At 41.1% G+C, this 15,652-nt stretch overlaps 2 long non-coding RNA genes across 2 annotated transcripts; one reads left to right on the top strand and one right to left on the bottom strand.

The window, feature by feature from the left end:
• Window positions 1–1,093: 1,093 nt before the first annotated feature.
• On the bottom strand, window positions 1,094–4,728 carry LOC114234907 (uncharacterized). Its single transcript, XR_008557728.1, has 3 exons — window positions 4,486–4,728; window positions 3,781–3,870; window positions 1,094–1,356 (listed from the first exon to the last, which is right to left on the bottom strand). It is a non-coding gene; the product is annotated as an uncharacterized LOC114234907 (long non-coding RNA).
• A 1,933-nt stretch (window positions 4,729–6,661) lies between these two features.
• LOC129150916 (uncharacterized) lies at window positions 6,662–12,253 on the top strand. The gene is made up of 3 exons (XR_008557726.1): window positions 6,662–6,731; window positions 8,415–8,482; window positions 12,034–12,253. It is a non-coding gene; the product is annotated as an uncharacterized LOC129150916 (long non-coding RNA).
• Window positions 12,254–15,652: the final 3,399 nt, after the last annotated feature.

Here is a 15,652-nt window from a genome sequence, read left to right as displayed (position 1 = left end):
ACGGAATTACCTTCACAGCCATTCTACAAATAAGCAGCCAAAGAAATGAAATGTGCACGCTGAGCTATCTACCAATTTCCCGGGGAACAGTTCTCTCTGGGGAGAGAAAGGAGGAAATGGGATAGCGGGTGGCGACTTTAGCTGTCTGCAATGTTTCTTCCAAAGAGCTGAAATAAAGATGATAAATGATAACATTTGTGAGATGTAGGTGGTGAGAACACAGGTGTTGTATTGCATACTTTTCTAAATGCTTTAACTATTTCATTTTTTTTTTTTTGTTTTAAAGAAAAGAAACTCTCCTCCATTTCCTCCTCAGCCCACAGGTACCTGAAGACCTGTCTTCTCAGAGCCTGGAGAAGTAGCCAAACTAGGTGACTGTCAACCTGTCCAGAGGCAGGGCAGGGGGGTCCCACCAGGTAGTGGAACAGAATTTATGAGGTGGCGGGGTTCTTGTGGGGAGAGGACAGGGCTTTCCGGGAAAGTCTCTAAGAGACTGAGAGAAGGTATTCCAGAAGTTGAGAACAAAGGATGACCATGCCTTAGGGGCTACACCTGCTCATGCATGTTGTTCAGCTGCCTAGAAAGCGGAGTAAGTTCTTCTAGTCTCTCAGGGCCCAGCCCTCCTGGAAAGAGCCTGTGCTCTGTCAGGAAGGTGAAACTTTTCTTTTCTCTACCTGAAAGCCTGATAAACAGGTCTGGGCTAAGAAATTAAAAAGTCTCCATTTTCATCACTTCATAATAATGATGATGGTGATGTTAATAATAACTATGTTAATGGTGAATTTGTTTGGAAGTATTAGAAAGAGATACCCATGAAAAGATACAGCACGTAGCTCTTCATGTTATAACACGGAGACCTCATGGTATTTAGCAAATATCTACGTTGTGATCACACTGGATAAACATACATTTTTAGACTTTCAGAATTGAGATTTTCCATTTCCTTTCAGGAAAAATGGTTTATATTGACTCGATGGTGCCACCTTGTGGTCATAAGCCATGTGAACCACACTTTTTTTTTTTTTCCTTATCTCAGGTGAGGCTATGATTACTAGGAGGAATCTAATTTTTATAAAGAATAATTAGTGACTATTGAGAAATTTATTAACTGTGTGTCTAATTAAATCTCATGTATTTTCAGAGCTTTCATCTATTTCATTTTTACAACAACTCAGTGAAATAGCCCCCCATTTTCTGCTTCCAGGGGAGTGGGGAAGAGGCTAGGAGAGGATGGAAATCTCGCAGAAGGTCTTATAGCTGGTCCCATGGAGTTGAGATTTAGACTCAGAACTTCTGGTTCCACAGCCTCTTCTCTTCCACCGCATGTCATAGCCTCAACACTACTCGGCTATCTGTCTACAAAGAAACAAGTCAGTAAATTGCCATTTCTGAAAATTAGATAGATATTTAAAATGCATGTACTCATTCATTCACTCACTTCTAAAGCACTTATTTGGCATCACCTACATGCTGCCAGAACAGTTGTCGAGGATGTCATTTTGGATACAGATATTAATCGCTGAATGTCAACTTTTCAGCATCTACCATCCTCTTACCCATTACCTCATTCAGAACTAAAGCATCCTAGGAAGAGGCAAAGAGATGATTATAGACACTGTGGAAATTCACATTATACAAAAAATCTCTTGGAAATAATTAAGCAGTATATTTGGATAATCTAGGCAGCAGCTGTGTCTCTCTGATTTGATGTGCAAAATTCTGGCAAGACACGCAGAGATGTCCCTGGCCCAAACCACCTGGGCATCAGAACCTGCTTTGCTGCAAAGCTTTATTAACGGGGTTAATTAGTGCCAGCTCGTGCAACAGAGAAGCTCTGAAATCTCAGAGACACAATAAAAGTTCATTTTTTCACTCACATCATAGTTTGATGTGGGTCCCACAGCTATCTTTTATCTGGTATCTCTTTCCATCTTGAATCACCATCTGGAAAGCCTGATCTCTAGGTCACAGCAGCAGGGGTTGTTGGGGGGGGGTGATGGAGGGGGCGGGCCAGGCTTAATGGGCACGTCTATCCTCAGCTTATTGGCCAAAAGTGTCGCTTGGCCCAACCTAACTGCAAGGGGTCCTGGAAAGTAAAAGCAGCAAACAGAAATGTAAGAGCTTAATTATCTCTGCATCAATGGCCAAAAGCAACATGAGTGACAGTCGGTCAATGAATTTGTGTGGATGACAAAAAAATTAAAAGGGAACTCAACTTCCTTAAAGGCATTTGTGAGTCATTCCTTTTCTAAACACTGGCAAAATAATGTTGAAAGTCAACAAATGGAAAGAAATGGATTAATGTCTCACCAGGCAAAGCTATTTGTGAATGGCAAGTCTCATCTTTATTCATTCTCCCTTTCCCCTCCATGAAGAGGTCAGGCATGTGCTGTGTCCATGAGCAAGAGAAAGATGTAAGGCAAGGTATTATTAGATGGTAGCCACCTTGCTGTCACTTTTAAGACCAGATAGTGTTGCATGTTGCTTTCATCAATGGTTTCTTAACTCTGTTTTCTCACTTTATGCTCTTGTTATAACAATATTCACTGGTATGCCCCACTTAATTGTGTCTACTGCTTTGTGGTTACAGGAAAAGTGGCAAGGTAAGGTTTATTTCCAACCCTCTCATACTTGCTGAGATCAGAGACAGAGAGATATTCTACATATAATAATGTACCAGAATCCATCAACAGAGTAAAAATTCTGGTTCTTTAATTGTTTCTAAAGCCATGTACCTTGGCTTACTTCTACTATCTTCACAGTCCTCATGATTCTGAGGTTCTCTCTAGCTCAGAGCAGAAAACCAGGTGGAATTAAATGACCATCAGACCTAGAATGAAGAGGTACAGGACCTCAGCTGTGAGAGGATCAGGGAGTCTACAATGAGAAGAGAAAGATGTCCTTCATGGTGGACATCTGAGATCCCAAGGAAAGCTCACGGAGGCTCCCAGCCTTTTCAAGTTTAAGGGCATAGCAAGAGCCTCACAGAAAGTAGCATAAGATGACAACAACCCAATGGTGTTGTGGTATGCCACATGTGTGCTCTCATGACTCCCTGTATACAGTGCTCACTTTAAGGTAAGTCAAACAGGTGTCACCACACCTGATCTCAGAGACCCTGACGATTACCATGAAGAAGGTGTGAAAGGAGCAGGACTGGGTGAGCCAGTCATAGTAACCAAGTAACGGACACCCTCTTTCAGGCTTGCTCACCTGGGGCTTGAAAAGCTGGAAAAGAGGTTTTTAAACCTTGGTGTGGAATTGCAAGCACTGTTTCAGGTCATCTCAATCTCTACCATTATAAAGGTTTTTATTATTAAAGAAAAACACCATGGTGGATTTGTTTCTAAACTTCATATTTTCTGGGTGAAGATTACAAAACTATTACAATCAGCATATATATGCTTGTAATAGTTTGTGAAAAGATAAGTAAAAAAAAAAAAAAACTTGGAACACAAAACTACAGGGTCATGATGGATATGCCTATAAGATACGGTGTGCCTAATAAAATCTTAGGTAGGAGCCTTGGCTGGTGTGGCTCAGTTGGTTGGGCACCATCCCATGCACCAAGAGGTTGCTGGTTTGATTCCAGGTCAGGGCACATGCCTGGGCTGCAGGTTCAATCCCCAGTAGGGGGCATGCAAGAGGCAGCCTATCAATGATGAGAGTGGTGTTTCTCTCATCTATGTTCCTATCTCCATCTCCCTTCCTCTCGCTCTAAAAATCAATAAAAACATATTTTAAAAAAAGATTAGGTAGAAAATAAAATCTAACACTTACTATGATCATGTTAAAATGGTAGAGTAGGAAATCATTTTTTCTTCTTCTCCAAATTGCTATAATACCATGACTCTGTAATCTGCAGAATAACTTTGAGAAAAATATCATCATCATTATTAATATATTAATAGAAAATTCTATAATATTTTATACTAATATGTAGCATTATATTTGTTATTTTTATTGTTGTTATTATCATTAGAAACCCGATTTCCCATGTGGCTTGTTGGAAGCAAGGAGGGGCTGCCAGTTTGTTTGTCATTGTTGACTGTGGTTCAAAGCATTCAATTATAACATAGTTTTATTAAAGTCATTATTGTAATATATACACATATGTGTGTACATATATATGTACATGCATTCATATATATATATGTATATATATATATGTATATACACACACACACACACACACACATATATATATGTGTGTATATGTACCTATTATTCACTTTAAGATTTGAATTTAGAGAAAACATCCTCAGCATGGCATTCAGACATTTTTCTAGATTTTCTAACCTTATACTTAGAATCTAAATGGTACAAATTTGAAAATTCAGAAAGACAGATGCCGACACTCCTGACAGTGTCTTCATTCTCCTTCCTCCAGCACTTTCTGTTTCCCCAGAGAACGTGAACAGAACAGCGAAGGCCCTGGTGATGCTCAGCTGAGGTTTGGGATGATCTCATTAGCAAAATGCTAACCATGCAGGTTGGGAAGCGCTGTGTTGAAGGTAATAAAACACTCATCAGTTCGTGTATTCATGGATGGCCTCCGGTTTTGCTGATCTGGGTGATGAATTTGCAGACCCATCCAGGGCTGACAGAGCAGTAGGGAAATTGCCAGAGTCACTTCCGAAATTATTCTTCTGCATTCGGATTTGGGTGAGATGAGGTGGAGAAGAGGTCAGACATGTCTCTCGTTTGCTGCCACTTTCAGAAAAGTGACAAGTCCTTGAGAATGTCACAAATAGAGACAGTAAATGAGAGGAATTAGAAATACCAAAGACCCAGGTGTTTTACATTGATTTTTGTTGAAAGAAAGAAAGAAAAAGAAAGAAAGAAAGAAAGAAAGAAAGAAAGAAAGAAAGAAAGAAAGAAAGAGAGGTGAAGAGGAAGAGAGACAAGGGAAGAAATGAGATTGAAAATTCCTAAAGCCCAAAGTGCCCAAACTGTATATCAGTATTTCAAGATAAGCTTACTTAAAAGTGTTGTCTCCACAATGTCCCAGCCTGGGAAGCAGCACTTGCTCTCACCATGACCATGACTTTTATTAACAGGGAAGTAGAGACAAAGGATCTCCATGTGACCATCTAGCTGGCAAAATATGGAAAAGCAACTGTTTGTCAACTAACTTGATTTTAGGCACCAAAGAGGACCCAGTCAGACTGTGGGCTCATGACTCCATTGTAATTGCAGAAATGTCCACATTGGCTGCTGGAGTGGCTGAGCAATTCGTTCATTCTCTCACCATTCGGGAAACATGGAGCACCAGCCTGCTGCCAGATGCCAAGCTGAATGCCTAGAGGCAATGCCCACTCTGGCTACTAAAATGTTGGCCCACAGACCAGCAGAATTAGTGTTGCCTTAGAGCTTGCTACAACAGCACAGTCACGAGCCCCACTCCAAACCTAAGGACTCCAACCCTGCATTTTACCAAAACACCCAGGTGTCTGTCATGTGCACATTAACCTTGAGGTACACTGTGTGAGGCAGGGTCCTGGAATCCGACAAGCTCACCATCTAAATCAAGCATCCTCAAACTACGGCCTGTGGGCCACATGCTGGTGTTTTTGTGGTTTTATTTTTTTACTTCAAAATAAGATATGTGCAGTGTGCATAGGAATTTGTTCATAGTTTTTTTTTAAACTATAGTCCGGCCCTACAATGGTCTGAGGGACAGTGAACTGGCCCCCTGTTTAAAAATTTGAAGACCCCTGATCTAAATGCTATGGTTCCTGCCTTTTTCAGAGGCTTACTTTATTGGCTCCCAAGTGGGCACCTGGGGGCCACCACTTCTTAGTTCCTGAGACAAAGGTGACCAGCCAAGTTTCAACCTCTAAGCCCTTTCTGAGCCGTGGTTTCTTCATCAGAAAACATTGCAGGAAATATTTTAGTATTTCTGAGACTTAAATAAAACAATACTTACAAAGCACAATCAAGAGTGACAGGGTCCTATGATGCTCTTCATAGTGAAGATGACTTCTGGTGTCTCTCTTTCCTGCAGCTCCTCACCTCCATCTACCCTGGCCCATGTTAGTCTTGAACAAACACAAACTCTCACTTCCTTTTTGTACTTCCTGGACCACACGTGCTGAGAACCAATTCTAGCAAGTAATAATTACAAGAGTTTTACCGAAAGGTTGGTGAAGCTTGGGTGGCTCAACAAGGGTGAGCCACATATGTAATTTACCTGTTGGAAATGGCTAAGGCACTTCCCCCAAACCTGAATAGAATTATTGTTAGCTGCCAGACAGCTCAGGGCATTTTATTGCCTCCTTTTGGCCAAACACCTGAACAACTGTAGGCTATTCCCCAAACTGATAATGCTTCTGTGTTCTACCCTTTGATACCTTACCCTTTGAAGTGTACATTTCCACCTTGCCTTAGGACAAATTGTGTTTAATGAATAGCATGGTCCGAGATAAGGAGAGTCTTCAGTTCCCTTTAGATGAAGCTCCTCTGACCCCCAATGCCTTTAAAAAATACCTTTCATCTCCGGACTCTTTAATCATCTACATGCAGCCCCTTTCTCCAGAATGCTGAACTCTTTGTAAGGCTGGGAAAAGAACCCTGGCATTATGACACCTTAATGAGGGACACCAACATGCATGTGACTCATTGTAGGTTTCGGTGTCAGGGTCCTTACTTTGCTTTAGAAGCCAAGTTCAACTCAGGTATCTGGGTTGCAATACCTCGTGACCACTCATTTGGCTAAAGCCTTGATTGAGGTAGTTAATTTAATTGCCGTTGTTCCCTTAATGGTAAAATGGTGGTAATGATAGTAGTGTATATAAAAATATTTTTTTATTCATGACAGTAGTCTATGTAAGCTGTGCCATTCTTTTTTCTATCACCCCACTCTTTAACTTTTGTGTTTTGCAATATCTATTTATGGTCTGTTTGTGTGACAGGCATTGTGTTAGCTTTATAGCTTTGTAGGTGAGCACACACACACATATCCTTGCAAATAATCACATACTTATAAACTAATCACACATATTATGAAGCATTCTTATATGAAATAATAATAATCTAAACAGAAAGGTGTATTTTAAATCACCCATGTAGTACTATAAAAACATTAAAAGCAACCAGCAGAGGGCAGAGTGCCCTAACAAAAGGGGAACAGGTTGCTCTCAAAGCTAATCTTTCTCTCTGGATGATAGGGCTTGGTTCCTGCTCTTCAAGATTCGAGCACCCTCAGGAAGCTTCCTAGGGTCCTGGGGAACACACTTGGAGAAGTCCTGAACAGGTTTAGAGCCTCAGGATCTCCTAAAAGTTTGTCCATGCCTACAGAGCCAGTGCACCGGTTAGAAGCTCAACTCGGCACAGACTTGGATTTGAATCCTAATATTTCCACTTATTGAAATGCAGACTAGGGAGAGTAATTGAACATCTTAAACCCCAGTTTCCCCTACTTTGATGCATTAATTATTTAGAGGCTAGTAAGGGACTAAGACGACGGACCTGTAAGTACTCAATAAAACCCCATTATATTTAGACATTATTGAGTGAATCTTTGATCCTGATTGGCCCATTGGCTAGCACTGACCTGTTCTTCTCACTGCAATAGGGAAAATGCTATATATTATGTGTCTTTGAATTCCCTTCCATAGAGGGTTCCAAGCCAGGTGACCCATCAAAATGATGAGGGACTTTTTAACCACAAACTCCTCCATAGGTGTGCAAGCTATATAGTATTTTCCCAGGGTCCTGTGCTCAGAAGGGCCCTGATTGTCAGTTGCCAGAATCTTGAAATTCTTAATTCATGTCCATTTTTCACCGGGTCCCACAAATTATGGACCCCACGGAATCAAAGATTCCGATATGAAGTTCTATGGTCAGGCCAGGGTATCCGAATTTTATTCTATAATCACAGTCACGGGGTCTAACACAAAATGCATCTTCAGTACTTATTTAAATAAATAGAAATATTTAAAATAAACAGATTTTTTTTAAATTTGCTTGAGAGAAACATTATTTTGGGGAGTGGAGTTAGCCCTTGAAAAACCTCATATATTCAGATTCTGAGAAATAGAAGGATCTTTAGGAGGATCGTTCCAACTGGTTCTCCAGGTTGGCTGCATGATAGAGGCCCCTGGGGCAGGTCAGAAATCACCAATGCCCCTATTCATGCCCACCCCCAACTGTTTGAATTCAATTGATCTGATGTGGGACTTGAGGATCATCATTTTTTTAAGTTCCCCAGTGGATTCCAAGGTTGAAGACCTCTGATGTAGGCTAATATTCTCATCTTACATTTGAGGAAATGAGGACCAGGAAAAGGAAGTGGCTTACCCAAGGTCATACTAATACCACAGACAGCTTGATAGCAACAGTAACTGGTGGCTGAGGAGTGAATGTCGAATCAGAAAGTGGACTTCAGAATCTCCTGCTCCTTTTCTGTCCAGACACCTGGGATCAGAACTGGCAGCTAGTCCAATTCAATCAAGCCCACTGTCCTCACCAAGTGAGTTTGGTAAATATCAGTGACTGATTATATTCTGACTTATTGTAAGATAATTGTTAGACCAGAGACAATTCCTAGCCTTAGACAGTAAGACATATAATATTTTAATTGATGGGTTAAAGTCAAACAGTTGCATTAATGATTCCAAGTGTCCTAAAACAGAAGGTGCACAGAGAGAAGGTCACATTGCAGAAAGACACCCCTGGGACCCTCTCTTGATAAACACAGCTGAACCAGAGCTCTGTCCACACCAGTCTGTTTCCTCCTGGCTGGGATTTAGCCTCAAGTTAGGTCACAAAAGGTCAGGGCAGGTCAGTTCAGCTTCCCCAGTGGCCAAGGTTAGTCATCTAGAGCTCTGAGATCACAGGTGCAGTCCTGAAGAGGAATCAAAACAAGTAACTGACAGGTCAGCTTTGTTAGCTTCTAGCCTCTACCAGGTGAATTTACAGGAAGCCAGGAATGGAAAGATTAAAAGAGGAGAGAATGATCCCTCATAGTACGTATCAGGTTGTGTATTACCACATTAGTCAGCTATCATTTCTAAGATTTTCACAACTCTGAATGGTCCTAGTATGTGTAACTGTGGGTGAAATATAGAAAAGAATCAGCAAGTGCTTGTTGAATTAATAATGAGAACCCATAGATTCATATCTGTATACATGGGTGGGCAACAGTAGGTTTACAGTTGGTCATAATACAATAATTAATAAACAACAATATAAGAATAAACTCTGTTTCACATACAACTGTAAGCTCACTCCTGTATTAACCCTGGGTAATAATGTTAAATATTCCTTTTAAATACTATCTAAAGTTTTAAATAGATTTTATTTATTAATTTTAAGTTTACAAACAATTGGTAAAAAGTGCAGAGATTTTCCACGTGATTCCTTTCCCCCACATGTACAGGCCCCCCACTGTCAACATCCCCCACCAGAAAGGTGCATTTGTTAGAATTAATGAACCTACACTAACACTTCATGATCATTCCACGTCCATAGTTAACATTAAGCTTCACTCTTGGTGTTACACTTTCTGTGGATTTCGACAAATGACATGTATCCATCCTTATAGTGCCATGGAGAATAGTTTCACTGCTCTAAAAAATTCTCTCTTGCTCCCTCCTTCCTCACTGACCCCTGGCAACCACTGGTCTTTATACTGTCTCTATAGTTTTGTCTTCTCCAGAACATCTTATAATTGAAATCATACAATATGTAGCCTTTTCAAATTGGCTTCTTTCACTAAGTAATGTGCATTTACATTTCCTCCATTTCTTTTTTATGGTGATAGCTCATTTCTTTTCAGTGCTTAATAATATTCCATTGTCTGCATGTACTGCAGTTCATTTATCCGTCCACTTGCTGAAGGACATCTTTGTTGTGTCTAAGTTTTGGAAATTATGGATAAAGTTTCAATAAGCATCCATGTGCAGGTTTTGTGTGGACAAGTCCCACATAATATTGAATCATATAACAAAGCTCAGAGAGGATAGTAATGGCAAAACAGAAGAGAGGAGAGAAACTCAACTATATAGGAGATTTTAGGATATGACAAATATGACATTGGAGTAAACAGTGGAGTAAACAGATCCTTTCTCACAGATGGTACTGGAATAACCTGGTAGCAATCGGGAGCAAGCATGAAATTGGATCACAGTAAATTTCTTGCATCACAGTACATTCCATAGAATTTGATGGTTTTAAATCCCCCCAAATCATATTAACAATAATAGGAAAATAAATAATTTTATAAATTGGAGTGGGGAAGGCCTTTCTAATATTACTAAGAGCCCAGAGATTATAAAAGATCAATTTTAATAAATTTGTAACTGGAAAAATAAAATGCTGAGGATGATGTGGATGTGGGGAAAAAGAGAGAGAGAGAGAGAGATGGTTCCAAGGTGACTCCAGTGCTTTGGTCTCAGCAGCCGGGCGGATGATGGTGACATTGTCTAAGATTGAAAATCTGGGAAGAAGCAGGTTTGGGGTATGTAGAATGTAACATTCATTTTTGTAAATTGCAAATGCCATTAAATAACCACATGGAGATAACAAGTAGACAGTTCATCATCAGTTCATCATTGGCGTCTAGACTTTAGAAGACAAGGCAGGATAGGAGATTGATTTTTGAGTTACTGGTGTATATATTACAATGAGTACTAAATTAATCTCATTATATATTATTTAAGTCTTTGCTGGCATTTTTATTGCTATTGAATAATAAACAAACTGAGGCAAGTAAAAGACTTGTCTACCTCACTGTCACTGAATACATTCCACACTGTCACTGAATACATCCCAGTCAGTCAATGAGCGTGTTCCCAAAACTATACTCTGTGTGAGGGAAAGATAAGTGAAGCACACCAAACTCTCACCTTCCAGTTGCTCCAAGTCTAGAGAACGCATCAGAGTATGTAAACAAATAATTGCACTAAATATATTCTGGATTTTAACTTCAACTTCTAACTCAAATTCTACTTTCATGCAACTTATTTTAAAAAGTAGAAGATAAAGAAGAGCAGTAGCCTACATTTTTTTGGGAGAGGGGGACAGGAGGCTCTTCATGACATTAGAACTCATCTCCATCTGACTGTGCTTAAAGAGAGGCCTTCCCTTTGCCACATCATGGTCAGAGGACTCGTGTTCCTCTTTGCTGTCACTTCACAGGGAGTACACCCATTAGACACTAAGGTGTGTGTGTTTTTTCATTTATCTTTATTGTTGAAAGTATTTCAGATGTCCTCTTTTATCCCTCATTGACCCCCTCCACCCCATTTCTGACCCTCTCCAGGTCTTCATAGCACTATTGTCTGTTTCCATGGGTTATGCATATATGCATACAAATTCTTTGGTTAATATTTTCCTGCCCAGCCCTCTTCCCTCTGAGAATCCTCAGCCTGTTGCATGCTTTCATGTCTCTGGATCTGTTTTGCTCGTCAGTTTGTTTTGTTCATTAGCTTCCACATATGAGTGAGATCATGTGATACTTGTCTTTCTCTGATTGGCTTATTTCGCTCAGCACAATACTAAGGGTTTTAGTCAGCTGGAAGCCTCTGGACTTTCCTTCATGACACCATCAAAATGCAGATGTGAAGTCAATCCACCCCTAACATATTTTTTCTTTTCCTGCCCCCAAACATCATTAGTAATAACAAAGAGGAGTGTATGAACAGCAAATATGAACAACACCGTAAGGGCAAATAGACAGTTTGCGGCTCTAAGTCAGGCACTGTTAAGATCTACCCACTGATTTTCCACCCAAAAGCCTGGCTCCTCAGTGTTTCCTCACCGAGGAATGTGCAAGGTGGTGAGCCCAGGCATTCCCAGCACTTCCAGGTGACTTGGGTGCTATCTCAAAGGGGGACTGGACAAAAATAAAGAAGACAGAAAAAGTACAACAGCTCTTGGTTTAAATCCCAGCAGCTAAGCCTCAGCAAGAATCCTTTAGCAAATCGCTTCCCCTCGCTGTGCTAAATGAGCTAAATGAGAATAACTCAAATGTGATTATGTATGTAAAACTCCGGGTGTAACCTGTCCCCTACCCCCTACTTTCTCCAGGAGAAAAGGAATGAAAGTCATCTTTCTTGACAAGAATTCCAGCCTACCCGCTCACCAGGCCCTTCCGGACAGACCTCTTAGGTTTCAAATCTCAGAAGCAGACTGACCACTGAGCTGACCATGGGCAACCCCACTTCAGAGACAGACCTGGCTGACAGAGAAAATAAACCAGCCGAGGAGTCCTCTCAAAGGCAGTTTTATAAATCAGGCCCTTGCTAACAGCCAGAGGAAAATATCAAGTCTTTCTCCCCCCTCACCACACTCTGTGAAATACGGTATATTTTCCAAAGTCAAGTGCGCGGGGTGCTCTATTGCCTTAAGAAGCAGGAGGCCGGGAGGGAAGGGGCCTTGGGGATGCAGAGAGGGGAGATCTGTGACACATTGTTCTGCTGAGAAGGTGGAGGCCCACAGAGGTGTGTGGTCCTGGGACGCCCAGGCCTGGCCGATGCCTCCCTCCCCCAGAAACTCATTTATCACCTTGATGGTTTCAGCTCATTTGCAGCCAAGTTATTGTCACCCCTAAAATAATGTGGCTTGACAGGGGCGAAAAATGAAATCCTTGTGAAAAGTTACATAGTCATCACACTCCGGAGTCAAAATACAGGCTGCAGTATCCAAACACGGCCCTGGGCACGGCGGGGGTGGTATTTCCTCTCTCCCGCAGGCTTTGGTTTTAGGACAGGACATTAACATTTATGTCATGTTAACGTGCACCTAGGCATGGCGTGTGGCCTCCTGCCATGGACACGGAGAAACACATGCTCCGGCATGACCGCCAGGCCTCGTGGTGTAAATGCAGACGTGTGTTTCCTTGCTCTGAGAGTTAATAGAGGGCGGCGAGACCTGAGCGTGTAGTCACCCCCCAGAGCATGGACTCCATTTCAGATGTCAGGGAAGTCCTAAAGCTTGCTGAGCAACTGATTTTCATCCCCAGAACCAATGAAGCCAAAGCATTCTCAGCTTGGAACCCCCAAACATCGTGGCCACCCTGATGTTTAATGGCTATGTGTGATCTTGATACTTTGGTTAGCCTCAGGGTCCCCATCTGTAAAATGAATGGGGTTGCGTGAACCTGCCCTTTTGTTGCAAAGAAGACATGAGAAGCCCAGCCAGTGTTGCTCAGTGGTTGAGCATTGACCAATGAACCAGAAGGTCACCATTTGATTCCCGGTGAGGGCACATGCCCAGGTTGTAGGCTCCATCCCCAGTGTGGGGCGTGCGGGAGGCAGCCGATCAATGATTCTCTCTCATCCTTGATGTTTCTGTCTCTCACTCCCTCTCCTTTCCTCTCTGAAATCAATAAAAAAAATGTATTAAAAAAATGAGATAATGTACACAAAAGGGTTTGTCCCAGTTCTTGGAATGCAACAGATGAGCAGTGCAGGAGGGTTTCATTCTTGTATGTTGTGTATTTGTTAACTTGCACACCCTTAAAACTGGGATCCAACTGCATGACCTCAGAGCACGGAACTAGTTTCCCAGCACCATGTGCTGGTCAGAACCTGCGGGTCCTTCCAGGTGCCTTGCCCCACATTCTGCACAAGCTGTGAGCAGACCACACCGGCAAGGAGAGGACGCCTCACTGGAGAGGTGAAATTTGCCAAAAGGGAGCTGACTAGAGGCCCTGTCGGCACCGGGATGTGGCTGTCCCTGGCTTCCCTCCTCCTTACACTCTCTCTTCACTTCGCACCCCACACAGATCTTAAAGGATCGCAATGCCATGTCTTCTCTGCCTGGACTTCATCCACCGGAAATCCTTCCTTTCTTTGCCCTTTGCTGAATGATTCATCTTCCAGGACCAGTCAGAACACAGCGCCCCCTGCTGACTGGGAGGCCCCACTTCTGTCCTCTCCACATTTTCTGGGTTCCATCACTTCCCTTCACTTGGTCATCCTTTCTTGCTGTTACACAAAGGCCCGGCTTTGTCTTTATCTCTGCGATATCTTCAGTACCCCTCCCAGTCACTAGCACCTGTGGGTGACACAGGAAATGCTTGGGAACATGCATTCAAATGTGTCCAGGACAGGTGATTTTACTCAGGTTGTACCCATCGCACCCATGAGGCCATCATCAAGCACCCCCAGGACCTACAGACTCAGGGAGGAACCGACCTTGCTGTTCCTTTAACTGCTACTTTCACTTATTTTGTGGACCCTATAATTTCGCCCTTTCATATTAACTCAGCAGGAGATTTAAACCTTTTTTTAATTAAATTTATTGTGGTGACATTGGTCAATAAAATTATATTGGATTCAGGGGTATAATTCTATGATACATCATCTGTATATTGCATTGTGTGTTCACCAACCCAAAGTTAGATCTCCTTCCATCACCATATATTTAACCCCTTTTCCCTTTACTACCCTCCCCCGTTCCCTCTGGTAACCACCATACTGTTGTCTGTGTCTATGAGTTTTTGTTTGCCTATTTGTTCATTTGTTGCTTTCAGTTTTATATCCCACAGATGAGAGAAATCATATGATTCTTGACTTTTTCTGTCTCATTTATTTCACTTAGCATGATATTCCCAAGATTTATGTATGGTGTCACAAATGGCAGTATTTCATCTTTCCTGATGGCTGAGTAGCATTCCATAGCATTCCATTGTATATATGTACCACATCTTCTTTATCCAATCATTTATGGAAGGACACTTTAAAACATATTTTCAAAAGGAATACACATGTGGCTTTATTTTCAGTTGGGAGACACGTCCAAAGCATATAGTGTCCTTTACTGCCACAGGCAAAGACCCTTTGTGTTACTTTGCACACTCTCCTCCTTCGCTGTAGTGATGAGTGTGCCCATAAACTTTTTAAATTAGATTGAGAACCCAGTTTCTGTGGATTTTTCTCTCTACTCATGCCTTTTTGATGTGGTTTAGCAATGGCTTCAACCCTGTTTGCATGTGTTCAGCCCAGGGAAGAGCTATATGGGAAGAGTTCGGTGTTCTTGCCTCACAGGGGAAGCTAAATTGCAGACTCCATGAAAATTTGTTTTTTAGCTCTTATCCCCCATTATGGATTCTCTCTGAGTCCATAAAGATGTTCTTCTCAATTTGTCATGGCTATCTATATGTTTAATATTTTTTAAAATAGTTATCTATTATGAAAAGTAAGGTGATTCGTATGCTTATGTTATCATTGTTAACAGAAAAGTAATATTCTTTCTTTACCTTCAAACAGTACTGATCTTTTCTTATCTCTCTGAATTCAGGGCTTAACTTTATCCACTCTTACTACCCAAATGCATGAGTATTATTGTTGAATATCTTTTATTGACAAAATTGTTTTAAAATTCATTTTTTCTTGATTTGGTATAGATCATTAAACCCATGGCACTAATTTACCTCTTGTATTGTGAAACTATCTTTCAAGAATAAAATGTTCTCCAGCAAAGCTCTCTACTATTATATAAATGCCTTGAGGGTGTATTTCAAATGAATTATATAGAAATATGATATTTTTCCATGTTCATTTTTCCTCATAAATAGTTTATCAGAACAATAATAATTAATTATCACAATTATTTAATATTTGTGGTCTGTTTTTTTAAGGTTGTCTTTAAATTTCATTTGGAATAAACTTTTTGGAAGATAATCTAGAAATGTATATCAAGA

The sequence above is a fragment of the Eptesicus fuscus genome, chromosome 2 (assembly GCF_027574615.1).
Source record: "Eptesicus fuscus isolate TK198812 chromosome 2, DD_ASM_mEF_20220401, whole genome shotgun sequence".
Taxonomy (NCBI): domain Eukaryota; kingdom Metazoa; phylum Chordata; class Mammalia; order Chiroptera; family Vespertilionidae; genus Eptesicus; species Eptesicus fuscus.
Note: the sequence above shows the minus strand (reverse complement) of the source record. Positions and strands in the feature narration are given on the sequence as shown.